This window comes from Lepisosteus platostomus, chromosome 5, assembly GCF_059453375.1.
Source record: "Lepisosteus platostomus isolate fLepPlt1 chromosome 5, fLepPlt1.hap1, whole genome shotgun sequence".
In the NCBI taxonomy this organism is placed as follows: domain Eukaryota; kingdom Metazoa; phylum Chordata; class Actinopteri; order Semionotiformes; family Lepisosteidae; genus Lepisosteus; species Lepisosteus platostomus.
In genome coordinates this window covers 58343884-58360057 of record NC_142615.1, presented here as the reverse complement: position 1 = coordinate 58360057, position 16174 = coordinate 58343884, and the positions used below count along the sequence as shown (strand labels likewise).

General features: G+C 39.6%; 1 non-coding gene across 1 annotated transcript; it reads right to left on the bottom strand.

The window, feature by feature from the left end:
- Positions 1-16102: 16102 nt before the first annotated feature.
- On the bottom strand, positions 16103-16174 carry trnaw-cca (transfer RNA tryptophan (anticodon CCA)). The gene has a single exon. It is a non-coding gene; the product is annotated as a tRNA-Trp (tRNA).

The following is a 16174-nucleotide window of genomic DNA, read 5'->3' as shown; positions in this document are numbered from 1 at the left end:
GAACCGAGCGGGAAGGAAAGTTCTGGAAGTGCGCGTCTCCTCTCCGTCTGCTTCAGTCCCAGTTACTGTGACACCAGGATAGAACAGGAGTGAAGAGCGAGTCTTCTTTTGTACACGGGGTATTAGAGGGGTTTTTAGGAAACGGCAGAGAGAGAGAGGAAAGGACACCAGTGGGAGAGAGTCCTGAGACTGATTGATGAATCTCTCAGTTCTTGTCTTGATCCGGGTTGTACCCAGTCCCAGTTTAAACTGGTTTACAATGTGGGATTTCTGCACTGACACGACCCTACATGTGTCTCCACAGGAGACGGGAGTCCTGTAACGTGTTTTTCGACAGAAACCCGCCAGAACAGACACATGAGAAGCGACCTGGAGGAGAGGTCAGAGCGGGGACAGTTTCTGGACAAGTATAAAAACTGGGAACTTCGCTTTTTACAGCAACACTTTCTGATTAAAATGTCCCGTTACTTCACTCTCAAGAAAACTATTTAAAAATTCCAGAAATGGATTAGTCTGGTGATGTCCCATTTTATTAGAAAGAGATTTGATCTCCTGACTGTTACTCTCACTAATATAATAGTCTGTGTTGTTATCAGTACAGTTACTCCGACACCGGGACTCATTACAGCTCATGACATTAATTACAATTAATTAACTCTTTATACTGTGTGCCTTTAGTCGTGAACAGAGGTCCGTCCAGTTTCTATGCTCTGTATCCAGTACAGGGTCACGTCTTTCACACTAATGAAATGTAAAGAATGAAAACACATTGAAACAAGCAGTAAAATGGGAATTTATTAAAATGAGACTGTATTAAATACGAGTGACCCAGTGGGCAAAAGACGTATAATATACGTCTATTAAACGCATACCTTAGACGTATAAATGTGGTCTGCAATTCGTCTAGAATGAAATTCTAATATACGTCTATCGTTATACGTCAATTATACATCTATGATTATATGTTCATTATACATAAATGGTTGGAGTTCTATTATACAGATAAATTTAGAGGACTATTATACATATATGGTTGGAGTTTTGGATAACTTTAGAGGACTATTATACATATATGGTTAGAAGACTATTATACGTATATGGTTAGAGGTCTATTATACGGATAACTTTAGAGGTCTATTATACATCAAAGACAGGTTTTACAGGTGTAGAAACTAGTAAACCAAGAAATGATTTGGTTTCAAAATTTATTCTGAAAATACACATTCACATCTGAAAAACATGTATTTCAAATTATACATTGTATACAATCAATCAACAATCAACATATGGGCAATAATCATAAAACAAACACAACTAGTCTTAAACTTCAGCTACAAATTCTGGTAACATCAATATACAGTATAGTAATGACAAACACAAACTAATGACATTAACACACTAACTCAAAACCACATTTTGATTCAAATATAAATTTTAAAATGCACAACTTCTGTATTCCCAAGAAAAAAAATATTACAGTGGAAGTTAAGACGATTTTTGTCCACCATTTGCAAACCCTGTCTAATTGTCCTAACAGTTAGAACCAGAAACCTATTATTTTCAGTGTCCAGATCTCCTGACTCCATGCCTTGCATATGCATTCTTCAAGTAACACATTGCGTGCTCCTTTATTTCTTTTTCTGTTGATGTAGGGTGGGACTTCACCACCGCAGCTAGGAGAAAATTATATAATATTACTACTCAAATAAATGATGATTATTATCTTCTTGAGTATAATCTCAAAAATGAACCATTAAGGTTTACTAAGCTCAAAGCTGAAATAAACGGATACAATTTGGCTTGCATCATAGCAGTTGAGTAATAAAGTCTGTCCTAATTAAAGAGTACCCAAAGTTTGAAAGTACAACATAGAATATGAGTACCTTTAATTACTCTATAAAGTCTCCCAGGCCCCTCTTTTGTTGTTTATCTTTTCGGTTTGTGCCAGCGAAGTTGAATTCTGTCATCAGTTCATTTGTCTAAGTCTGAAAACCAAATTTTCACTGAGTTTAGACATTTTTTCAAGTGAGTTTCCACTCAACATTTATTTACTCAAATATTTAGGATCAAATGTAGTACTGTAATCCTTATATTTTAAAAGACAATTTTGCAGTTTTACACCTTGCACATTCAGTGGTTAACACATAGGTATTTATAAGCTCAATTCTGTGGATATGTTACTTTGATCGAAGTAAAAATGTAATGTAAAGACATTTTAAAAAATCAATAAGCAATACCTTGACAAGACTGTGAAAACACTCGCTCTGACATCACTGCCGCCTACTCTCTGAAGTTGGTTTATCTGGAAATAATATTATATTAGAAATAATATTAGAAGCTATTTTTACTACTAGATCTTCATTAATCAACTAATCAGACTTACCCATTTACACATTCATGGAACAAACACATTTTCACATATTAACTGCACTTTTTTGCAGTATTTTCTCAGTCTAAAAATACAAAGTGACCATTTTTCAAAGTAAAAAAAAATTGTAGTAACTTTTTAGAACATGAAAACACTTTATTTTGCCATTAAAGGATAAGCAAGATTATACATTATAAACTAAAAATATGAACATATGCCAGAGATGGATCATATTAATCAGATGTAGGCTATAAAATTTTGACCTATCTGAAACCTAGAATATTAGTAGTGAATATTTTCGACACCACAGTGAGAATACAATATCATATCAGCAGGTTTTGATTGTCCATGCTGTCAAGTGCTTGCTCGTATGCACAGAACTCTTCCATTGTGGTCAGCCTCCTGATGTGGAATTGGGAGTCCACCGGTTCCGTGGACCTACCCAAACGCCTCAATTCATCCCTCATTTCTATCAGGAGGCCCAATACCCGCTTCTGAAACTCTGAAATAATTTACAGTTTATATCAGCATTTAAAAGGAATTGGGTTAGGATTTTCTTACACTATTGTCAGATTAGCATAACTGTAGTGTTGCCAATGTGCTACATGCAATTTATAATCTTAAAAAGTAAAAATTCCCACATCTGTAGTTCATTTTAACTGTACTTCCTTCTGAAGGAGGATATCTCTCTCTCTTCTCTTCTGGTCTGGATGTGGTCTTCTGCCTGTGAGACTCTGAAAAGAATTCAGTTATGGAAAACATTTACTTTATCACACAACTTAATATTTCAATTTAGTCATTTAGTCTGTCATTGAACTAGGATTCTATAAACAATGTCAATTAAACTCCATTGGTGTATTTATTAAAAACATAGCTTCAATTTTGAATATGTTTGTGTCGTTTGTAGCATTGTGGTAAAAGACAACTTATTTTTATATTGTATACGAGCCTACACATAATTAAAATACATTCTGTGTAAAACTATAATATGGGTAGTTTTATTTATTACTTTATACAATAAAAAAGACATACTTTTTGACAGTCTTCCAGGATCATTTCTGCCATCTGGCCAATCCTGGTTTGATACTAGAAATTAAAAAGTTAACAATAATCTCATACTTAACAAATCATTTGCAGAGCGATCATAAACTATTCTTAAATTTAATAATTTAATTAATATGATACAAGTAATGTACTAAGTACTTTGGTTGAAGACTTTGGTCTTATAACTTGCTTAGGGCTTCAAACTTTGCTTGGTGAGGTCCCAGTTTGGACTACCTTGGCTGTTAATATAATATTGCAGATTAATATTTAAATATGGACGTAAAATGTTCGCCAGTCCAATAATCTTTTAATTTAATTCACTTATGGTAGACTTAGGAAAGTACAGTGACATAACCTCAGATGTAATAAAAAAAAATAACTTGTGAATTTCATCTCAATTTCATAGAGTAATTAGATGTAGGCAAAAAATGTAGTAATAACTTCAGGAATGTTGAAGCCAGAACTCAGCACCATTTTTTTAACTTGGGGAGGTTCTCGCCTTTGATGGTTGGGCTTCAATAACATAAAGAATGGTGTTAACTTGTCTTTAAATATGATTGATGATGGTTATCTTCTAAGGACATTAAGAAAACATTTTAGCTTTGATTGCAATAACCTACCTTTAAGCGTACTTGAACAGCTGAGTGAGCTCTGAGAGACACTCTTCCTAGGAGAGAACCTCAGTTTGGGGGGTGGCACTGGCAGTTTCGGTGGCTTCTTCTTTTCTAAACAGAAAAGATATGGCAGTAAAATATTTCATATCAAATTAAATTATTAAATCAACCTGATCTGTAACTTTTTACAATAAATTCATTTCCTTTATTTTGGGAACTTTGAAGGCAGAGAAATGGACGTACTTGGAGTAGCAGGATCAGAATCAATGTCTGTAATATAATAGAAAATTATCATATTTCAATATAATACTGAAAATTAGTTTAACATAGAATAAGCTAACCAAAATTCTTAGCAATTTCCATGATCAACAAATCTGATAAGATTTTTAACATTTTCATACAGAACACCTTTCAAAATGACTTATTTTAAAGGGTTGTAAAAAAATCAATAACAAGGTAAAAGCTAAATGAGGCATCAGTTGATATTAATTACTGGTTAAAAATATAGCTACTGAGACTGTTACTTTTACGTACCATCAATGTAATCGGAGAACACCCGCTTCTTACTTTTGCGTTTTGGATTGGGTGTCTCCTCCTCGTCTTCAGCATCCGTAACAGAGGTGGTTAAATCAAAGTGATCACACTCTGATTTCTTGTCTACAAATAATTAAATTTACATTACATATGATCAAATATGAAAAAGGTATTGTTGCACTAATACATGTACATAGACAGTTACTGTAAATATTCAATCTGAATTTATAATAATTAACAGGAATTTGCTCTTATTTTCAAAGAAAGCTATACCTGATGTATGTTTAACTTTAATGAGCTTGAAGGTAACCCAAGTATCTTTATTAGGGTTGGCCTTCTCTTTGTATAGTTTTGTGGCCTGCTTTGGATCACAAACTCTCTTCGGGCATCCACCCAGTTTGAGGGCAGGACTCCCTCAACCTCCCCCTCCTGCTCTATCCAAACAGCGCGTGTCCACATCACCTGAAACAGACATACACATTTTAATTTTGAGTCTTAATTCAGATTGTGGTGCTGATTACTACACTTGTGTTCGCTTATAAAGATTATACTCAATAAAAACACATAATTCAATAATAAACATTCTGCTTTATGTATACATTTGTAGTTAGATGGTATTCACTACATGCAATTCCTCACAAACTTTAAAATTTAAACTTAACCATGAGAAAAGAGCAGACAGCAGCATCCTGTGTGAATCAAAGTTGCAACTTCCTCATGGAACAGGATTATGTTCTATGCCATTATGAAGACGGAAAAGGACATACCCAGCACCATATGGGAGACACTACTTTTCTGTGCAACTCTTTTACAGAGAGGAATTTCTCCCTTGCATGCATCTCCAGACTATTAACATATACAATATTACGCAATTTTGACTCACATGGTTCAGTGAAGAAGTTACATGTCTGAGTCTGTCATACAACATCACATAGAAGATTTCTGTCTGCTCTTTTCTCCTTCACAAATGCAAAGTCCTCATTATCCAACAGGAAACAACAGTCTTTTTGTCTTGACGAAATATACATCCGTGAACCAGATGCTTCACAGTTGCTCTGAACTCTTTCCTTCTTCTTCATTCTCTTTACTACTTGAGCTATAGGGTTACTGTATGACTGTTCCGCACTAGTTTCTTCAAGGACTGTAAAAAGTTTTCAAATGGGAATGCAGATACATCATTTAAGGAACAATTAAATTGTACCACATCCTGATGTAGATGTCTCAAACTGTGCACATTGTATACAACAAATGTTGGTCCATACAAATGCTGAGCATTGTCAACAAAGGTATCAAGCAGTTTTTGGGCATAGTTGAGATTGGCATTTCTCTTTCTTTCATCCGAGTCCAACATAATGGAAAGAGCAACTGTTAGCATCAGAAAATGGGTGTATAGTTCCTTTGATACAACATTACAAAGCACAATGGGGCCTGTATACAAAAGGAACTGGCGGAACTCTGTAGCCTTCCATCTGTCAAGCTCTGAGAGGGATCTTGGCTGTCTAGCAAATTCCCCAGGCATCTTTCCGCTAAGAATTTCCAAATTATCAGAAATTTCTTTCCTCTGCCTGCCAGACAGTCGACATTTAGCTGGTCCTTGCTTTAAGAAAATAAGAATTATTTTGCCAACACCAACACAAGCTAGATGCATGTAGTCAAGGTTGAATTGGCTTATCCACCCAATTCCAGCAGCAGCTAAGGGAGAAAGTCTTTGTTGGTGTTCCTTGTACTCAAAGTTCTTGAATTGTTCATCTGTACGATCATTACATGCCTCTTACCCTGTGAAAACAACTCTTCCCTCCCAGCTCCCTTTAATTTTGCATCTTTTGCAGCCAAAGTACGAATTGTGTCCTTTGCAGCATTTCAGATATGAGCGTGCAGGGGCATCACATATAAAAGCCTTCACAGTAACATTAAATACTCTATCTTCAAAGTGAATGCCATTATTGGTGAGTAACTTTAACTCCTCTAAAAAGTCACTCACATAATCATCAACTGGATCAGGCTTGGACCCTCCGCAAAATAATGCCATTATGAAAGGCTGGAATTGGTGAAAAGAGCACAAAATAGGCCAAAATTGCACAGATGTAGATTTGAAGAGAGGAACTCCATCAACATTGATACACAGGTCTACAGAATGCATGCCTTCTTGGAATGTTTTAGAAGATATGTTTTTCAGGATTCCTTTCTTTAATCCAAAGTAAATGTACTGAACACCGGATTTATTACTGATTTGCACTTTATTAGGTGTTTGTAGGAGAGTCCTGGACGTCTCAATATCTCCAATAAATCATTGAAACACTGTCTTTTACAACCATGCTTTGCAGACCAAGCTACAAGTTCGGTAGATAGATTTGGCCTTGCTGGGTCAGTCTCTGTCTCATCTACAAGGTCAGTAGATTCAGGACTGGGGTCAGTTACATCAGATTCATCAGAGTCAGAAATTTCAACCTCATTCAAGATTTCTTCTTCAGAAGTAATAACTTCTGAACGCAACTAGGAGTATACGGCACTCTGCACAGTGTACGAAGTAAATTATTTTCGCAGTAATTAATTTATTTACACGTGTATAATAAATATAATACATTAATTAATTACTGGGATAGTAATACTCCTAGTTGCGGCACACACGATATATACAGTAAAAAGCCTCAGGCACTGTGTTAGATGTGTTTTCGACGTTATATATGCGTTTATTAATGTCGTCGATTTTACGGTTGCAATTCGACGTTGATTATACATCGCGGCGACGTATATATACTTATAGCCGTATTTTTGACGAGAATATACGTATATTCGACGAATCACTGCCCACTGGGAATGTTCAATTATGCGGATGTTTACGCCAATTTAAAACATGTCATAAATGTTAATCGACCGTCTAAAATAAAAATGAAATCAAAACATTTCATTGTCTGTGTGGTTATTATTTAAAAAAGAACGCAAAATATGAATTAAAATCAATACGATATTTTTATTATACATTCGCGGTTATATTGCTCAAGCTTTTTTTAATATGTTACATTCAAGCCATTTTATTACAAACATTTTTAACTACATTGCTCACGCTTTTTAATATACATTTCAAGTCATTTATCAAAAACACACATACCCACAGAAACAATGTTACAAAGTCAACCATGTGGGTCTAGGTATTAATGATCTCCTTTCTGCGGTTATCTTAGAGACCGGGTCGGGCGTCAACATCTCTACCGGTTGTTTTAAAGTTTTAACCGATGCTGCACACCCCAACGGGGCAGCCTTGAGTTTTTCAAGTAGCTCTCGATTACCAGCGTTGGCTAGCAAGGTGCCCGGCACGTTGGTTTCTGCCATAGCCTCCATGAACACATCCCATCCTTTTGGCTTCTTACCGACCGCAACTGCTTGCTGCTGCGTGACAGCCCTGACAAGACCAATCATGTGAGAGCCCTCAACGGGTGCCCCCTTGTACACAAATTCCCCCTTTTTCATTCCAGGCTATTAATGGTTCATTGCGGGCCATGGTCTTTAACAATATCTTGGCATTTCTCCAGAACCGCTGAGACACACTGTCCAAAATATACCCAAAGTCAGTGTCGCTCGATGTCGGCGGTTGTGCTAACGTGAGTGATAGCTCGGCGGGTGCATTTTCCGGTAGTACAACAGTTAAAGTCCCCTTTTCGGAAGTCTCCTGGCGTACTAATGTCAAATACCGTTGTAACACCTGACTGTACAATTTCACTTTTTCATATTCGGCCAGATGCGAGTTCTGAAGAATGTCTCGCATTTCATCATCCAACCGACGGGTTGTTATTTTTTCGAACCCAGACCGCTCTCGGAGTCGATCGAGCTGTTTCTGAGGTACCAGGTACATTTTTTCAGCGTGCTCCAATATTGACGTTGTAGAAGCCCCGTAATCAATGGTACTGCAATACTCAACAGGGTCCAGATAAAACCGCCGGACTGGTTCACCAAGAGTCTCTTTCTTTTAAGAGAAAGACCCTTTCGACTCAAAGTCTTTATAAGCTTACGCTTTCTCTTCAGGGTCCCAAACTGCTTAGCAGATAACGGTATGTTCCCTTTCAAGGTATTCAAGGCGATTTCAGCTATGGCCTGTACAAGATCATTTGTAGCCCCGCAGAGAATAGCTTTCCACTGCTTGGGGGCGGCTTTTACCAGAAAATGTAAGAGAGTCAGGTTTCTCCGAACGTGTGAAGACATGATGACGCCCCGAACGTGTTTTTTCGACTGAGTCTGTGGTTGCGAGATCACCGACTTTTAGATTTTTTAAATACATAAGCCGTGGGTACATCTGGGGGGAAAAGACCTGTTCGCAAGCGATAGTCATCTGGGGTGTCGGCATTTAAATCCACCAACAAGTAACCGAAAGGTTTTTTAGTAGCGTCATCGTGTGCTTCCAAAAAAAATTTGGCTTTACCGGGGTACATCTGCCGGGACAGGGTTGTAATCTGTAGTTTATCTCTAGGGTTTTTAAACAGCACCATGTAGTTTGTATTTAACGCGATGGTTCTACTTTTCCAGCCTTGACAAAACACATTTTGGACGATATACATGATGCTGAGGTTTCGGTGGTGCACGTATTTGGTAAAAGCTTTTTCTATCTCATTATTTTCACACGCAGACTCCATCAAATCATCAACTACAATCAAATTTACTCTACCCGGCGGCAGTAGCTGGTCGTCGGAAAACGACGTTGGTAGTCCTTCTATAAACTGAATGTATGGAAATTTCACAAGCAACTCAGCGTATAGAGGTCGCCAGCAGCTGTAACACCAGACTGTGTTTTCGGGTTTAAGAGTCATAACGGTATCACTGTTCTCCAAGAGCTGTTTTATAAAATAACTTTTACCGCAATTCGAGGGTCCGGACAACATGCATGAAAAAGGGTGTCTTAACCTGACATCCATCGTGGTAATATCCGTAGGGCAACGATGTCAAATTTCTTGCAGCACCCGCTTGTCGTACACCACCTTCTGGGTTTTCTTTAAGGTCCGGGTCTCAATGCGCCAATCCTTTTTAACACGCACGATCATCGGCTGTTGAATAGAAATGTGTTTAAATTCCCGGCACTCTGCATAAGGGTTAACGCCATAGTCAAAAACCAAGTCCCGCAGACTCTTAAAGTTAACTTTTTCACAATTGTTCACATTGAGCGTAATGCCTTTTACCTTTAAACAGGCTTTCCCTCGAGACAGTTTGTACCCATACGACGTGGGTCCTGTTGATACAAACTCGGTGATGTGTTGTCCAGCAGCGATTTTGCTGGTCAGCTCACCCAAGTAGTCAGTCACCCAGTTCCGGATTCCACTCACCCTCCCGGCTCACAAAGATAACGGAATCTGTGTTGTGGTACAGACAGCGGCCTTGGAAAGCATTTAGCAGATTGTATAACTCCAAGCGGGCATAGGCGGTTGTAAAGCTAGCGATGAAAATGTTAGTGTTTGAATGGCCTGTATAGTGGTGTTTAGTGTTTCCACATAACACAGGCTGTGTTTTCATTGATAAACTCGCAGGCTGACACCTCATGATATGGCATAAATAAGTACCTGAACAATTCATCGGGGTTTCTCACAATGGTGGTCTGTGGTAAATTGTCTCTTTGTCCATACTTCCCCCACAAACTGTTCAAGGCAATTTTTGAAAGCTGTCTTTTGGCCGGATTCTTTTTAATGTTGCTGGGGTCCAGCCAGACACCCTCTTTTTCATAATATTCGCTGATATATCTTTGTTGTTTCGCGACATCTGTACACCCCTCTGGAAACCCCGAAGCTTCCCGTTTCCCTTTCAGATGCAGTTTGATGTAGTCGGTAAAAAGATCGTGTGAGGCCTTTTCGAAATGCCAAATTTAGTAAATTTTACACACTCAATACCCCAGATCTAAGGCCATCTGTAATTCAGGGGTGCACCAGACACCAGTCAAGGCGCGATCTTCATCACCGTGCTCACAGGGGGTGGTCTGTTTTGTTTCAGCACACGTACGACACAGTGTGAAAAACAGTTTTTTGTCAATTTTGGTTGGAAGAACTGGAAAGTATAAACGTCTGGGTGGGTAAACTTTCACCTTCACTAAACCGAATTACCGTTTTAAATCTCCAAAGTTGTTATAAATTATTCGGGGGTGCCCCAGTGGGTATTTTTTAGTTTTGTTCACAAACGGATACAGACTGGTGAAATCATAGTAATGAATTTTTTCACCGGGCTGCGCTGTGTAATGCAAACAAATAGCATTTGTTCTCCCCCGAAAAAGCGACTCGCGCGGTTGCAGAGGCTCTGGTAACTGCGCAGCTGTTAGAAATTTACCCAAGTCTCCATTTTCAACAAGCATGTCTCTGAACTTGTGCTCCCACAAAACACGCACGTTAAAACCTCTCATTTTGAGAAAATTAATTTTAACCATCGTCTTTCTGTACAACCAGCCAAAAGTAGTGTTTGTCAGCGGATTAAAATCGTTTTCACAATAACAAACGCTACAACCATGAAAAAAGCAACCGTTGAACTCAAAGGCTGTTGGCACTCCGTCAATTACAGCATAACCATCCAGAAAATATGGGCCAACCTTGAACTCACTGGCCGTGGTTAACGCGTGTAGGATTTTAACGGGCTCTGTGTGTTCGATGTACATAAGCCACTTTAACTAACCCCCCCACACACACACCGCACGTCTCCAAAACATCTCAAATTATCTCTAATACGTGATTTTAAAACTTTAAGACCAATCCGTTAAAGTATGAAGAACAACACCCCATCATTTGTTGCCTATTAATACCATAAAGACTTTTACGCTTGCGATGTGTGGAAATTTATCTCAAACTTTCGAAAAAGCTGTCGCGAATGTGTTATTAAAAATAAACTGTGTCTTATTACATTATTTTAAAAACTTTAAGACCAAACCCACGTGTTTAAAATTTCTTTTCTGGGCAAACACATCATTTGTGTTTGCGTTGTGTGTTAATACTTTTAAAGTTTAAAACTTATAAACTGATATGTGAATACTTTTCGCTCTCGATAAAACAAGGGGGGGGGGTCATCACAAGTTTTACACAACCAATTGAAAAATGTCTTGTGTTATGTAGGCGTGGTTACACCATTGGCGCATATTCTTAAACGCTCCGGACTGACAGGGTCGCAGCGCGTCCTTGGAGCTGTCAGACACCGCCCCTTGTTAGGAGCTGCGGAGATGGCTTCTTTGTGTGGAGAAACAACGGGGTCTGCTACTCTACAAAGTGAAGAGGTAGGCGGCTAAAATATTTTTTCTGATCGTGGAATTGTTGTATCGGTGCTTAGCGTATGTCATTTTAATACTTGGTCTTCTTTTTAGCAAAACCCGATCCCACCCTCTGCACCCTGTGACAGCGGCGGGGGTGTGAGTTCAGCTGGGGTACCAGATGTTGAAGAACTGCCGGGTGCTAGCGATGATACCACGCTACAAATGGTAAATATTAACGAAAAACCTTAACTCAAAAGTTTTTTAAGCCTTTCTTTTCTTTTTCCTTTAATAGAATAAAGAGGATGTGGACGGGTCAATCTTCAGCCTACCGGCACAACTGAATGTTTCGTGTCTATGCTTGTGTGTTCGGCCAAATGTTAATAAAGCTGATGCCCAACCAGGTTTAGCTAACGATGTCCCTAATGAGCCCGATGTTATGCCCCAGATTGTGAAAGCAGTAGTTTATTGCATCTTCAAACACTGTTTAAAGGGGGTCCTGGTTGATGACTGCCCGGCCTGTTTGATTGACCATCCTGGGCAGCGGGGTCACACATGCCTGTCTGTCGGCTACACAGATGGGTTTGAAGATGTGACGTTTGAGAAGTCTCTCAGTTTAGCCTGAATTTTATCGACTGTTCTGTACACCGCCAGCTGTCTGGGTTCGTACACCATTAGAAATGACACTGAGCGGTGCATAAAACAGTTGCTGAAAAATATAATTGAGGACCGCTCCCCATACGAGCATGTACACACCATACTTGAACAGCTGGATGAAAAATTAGTAGACGGGACTTTTGATGCGTTGCAAAAGAAACACTATTCTTATTTTTACAGACGCAAAAAAAAAGATCTGTGTAAAATGTGAATACAGATTTCACTCTGTTTTACAGACCCGGGTGTGCCATCGTCCGAAGAATGAAGAATTTCGAATGTATACGTCTGAATTCTTACTAAGAGTGCTTTACACACTTCTCTCTACAAAGCTTGATATGCAAAACAAAGAGTCGAATGCTAATGTCCTTAAATTTGTTAAAGAGATAGATGTGTATGTCGAGAACTTGAGTGAAATTATTGCAGATCTGATGTTTTCAGATCAGAAATGGAAGCCTGGGGTGTAGGGGAAGCCTACAGTGTGTATTCCAAAATACAGTGTGTTTTGCACAGAACCTGTGGTAACACCATCCCGCTGATTACGCAGGCAAATGTTTTTGCTCTGCTAGATCGGATCGCCCAGTGTGGTTCGCATAGCTTTAGACATGGGGAGTGGAAGGGAGTTATGAATGCTTTTTCAGATGCCTCAAAGTTTCTCAGCAATGTTGGGGTGGTGGTTACGTGTACCGAACTAATTTTCTGCACCAACATTTAATTGTTGAATGCAAACAGGAGCCGGTAACGCGTGTGTGCTGCGTTGTTTCAGTGTTTGAAACACCTACTGTTGAAATAAAGCGGTTCACATTTCACATGGTGTTTGTCCTGTGAGTTCTTTCCGTGAGACTTTGCGCAGTCAGTGTGTGTGTGCTTACAACTCTGCTGCTTTTGAGACACGGCTTGTGCAGCGTATAAGCAGCCTGGCCGGACAACCACTCGGCCACCCCGCCGCAGCTGGCGCCGCTCACATCCCGGGATCTCGCAGCTCACACCAGACTCTCCATGCCGCTGTAACTACCCGATTCCCTAGGTTTATAATAGAGCGCACTCAACCCCCCCGCTGCAGACATGGTCCCCTTTCAAACCAATACACGCTTTCACACACCTAAAGCGAGGGATGCGCCGCCTTTGGGTTTGGGACCCTAAAGGCTCCGGACCGACTGGCCGGGGGGGAAGGCGGGAGTTCCGACCCTTAAGAACACACCATTGGCTCCTGAGGAGGCGGGACATGCACAAATAACAACACGCCATTGGCTGGCAAGGGGGCGGGGCAGCCAACCACCGCTGACTCCCATTGGCTGGATAAGGGCGTGGTACCTGTCAAAAGTTTGATGAAAGGTGTCGCTTTATACTACTCAGAACACATATAAGACTTACACACAGCTTTTAATATGCTGTATTGAATTTGCAGGTATCCTGGGGAGGGAAGAGAACTGATATTAAGGAAATACATATTTAAAGGGGATGTAAGTATTAAATGTGTTTTGTCACATCTGGGTGTTAACTGAATAACTTTTTAGCATTATTTATTGTGTTTTGACTCTATACTTGTGTTTCTCAGGAGACAGCAGAAATATTGATGTTTACATTTATATTCACATTCCCGGTGATATTGACTAAGGTACTCCACTATTTACTTGTAGTTTGACTGGTGTCAAAAGTTGAAAATCTCTGCAAACATCAAGATGGCTAAGGACGTGGAAAGAAACTCAATCACATTTAGAGAAGGTAATGTTTAGATCGGATTAAATTCAAAGTGTGTCTCTGGGTGCGTTTGATCTACCAATGTTGTGTTTAACTGAAGGACACCCTGACTGAGTGTGCCGTAGAAACTGACATTTTTTGTATTTTTTCTACACTCACAGATTTTTGGCTAAAGTAAAAAAAAAATATCGTTGTCATTTTCTTGCCAGCTGGCAGTAATTCTTTTGCACTGATAAGAAAGATGAGCATTTTATCGTTCGCAATGTGTGGATTTCTTGAAAAACAAGTTGTGCCAAAAGCGAAATGAAAACTTCATTTAAACATAATGCAGAAGCATATTGTCTGTAACAATAAATGGTGGGCAAAGACAGGAAGGAAGGCACTGCTGGGTTTTGAACCCAGGATCTCCTGTTTACTAGGCAGGCATTTTAACCAACTAAGCCACAGCGCCAGCAAAGCACTGCCCTTTTTTAGCCAGTTGGACACACTGCTCTGTTATATCTTCGTTCGGTGTGCGGTGAGCCTGCTCACTGAGCAAGTTGAGAAAGGATGTGAAATGGCTTTTATCCGCCAATTTCATTACCAAGGAGCTCAATATGCTTTTGATTATCTACAGGGTGTCTAGTGCAACACAGGCGATGGACTGCTGGGATTTGGAGCCAGGATTTCCCGTTAACTAGACAGGTGCTTTAACCAACTAAGCCACGGCGCCGGCAGAATTCTCCTCTTTTACTGCCCCTTGGACACACCGCTCGGAGACACCTGCGTTCAGTAAGCTGAGTCGGCTGGCTGAGCATGTTGCCTCCTTTACATTCGGGCCCCGACACTAAGAGAAACGTACAGAAATGGCTTTTATCGGGCACTTTTCATGTCCAATGCGCTTGACATCTCCCACGGGCGACAGAGTTCATTTACGACACTTTTCCTTTCTTTCTTTCTTCTTTCTGTACTCTTTGATGAAAAAAAAAACAAGTAATCATGTAAGGGAAAATGTCTTTTTTCATGGAGAAAACGTGCACCAGGAAATGTTGTGTTTAGAAGAAGTGAGTTAACATGAAAAGTGACCTAATTTACCGGAGCAAATGCTCACCTAGAAAGGTCTGCTTTACTACTAGAGAGACGTAGAGTGAAAGACATGATAATTTCACGCCGTTGTGGAACAAAACGCTATTTTCTTTTAATTATAAATCAATTAGAAATTCAGAGCGACACATAAAGGCTTTGTCTGCATAAAAGTGATGATTTTTAAAAACTGATAAAAATTTGGAAAACACGTTTCTCACGTAGAAATTTAAGATGGGGGTGGGGTATTACTAGTAGTGGCGCTGAACTCACCATGGTGCAATTAATTTACGTGACGGACTAGTGGTTTAATGGATAACGCATCTGATTTCGGTTTATTAGATTGTCGATTCGACTTCTACCGGGGTTGTGTGATTTAAATCAGGCTCCTCAGAAATAGATGTCTGTTCTGTAAATAGACCGCACCTGAAAGCAAACGTTGGGTCTGGTTTCCTTTCTTTCCTGCATGAAATAGCAAATTGTTACAAAAAACACCAGCTAATGTCCAATAGCATTAGTCATTTAAGCAAACATGAATATACTGTAGGTCTTGGTACATGGGAGTGGATTTCAACCACAATTAAAAAAGGACAAATTATAATTACAGGCTTCAGACACTTTTTCATACAAAAGTGACCAAACACTCCCTAACTTTCAGGTTTGCTTGAACCTGTAACAAAAAAAGCGTTCTGAAACTTCCATTCTCTGATGTCACTGTCTCTAAAGCCAGACGTGATGTTTCACGGATGTGCAGTGTGCCTTTTCTCTTGTCATGTTCATGATGATTCGCTGAATAAGCTCCTGACTGGGTGTTCTGTACTGCGCTGTTACTTTATTCGATTACCTATGTGGTGTACAGATAAAACCGGACTGCATGGTGTAATTTCCGGGTTCAGCACCAGCAGCACCTGTAAACTCATCAGCTGACCTCAACATGATTTGAACATGCAACCTTCTGATCTGGAGTCAGACCCGCTACCGTTGCGCTACGAGGTC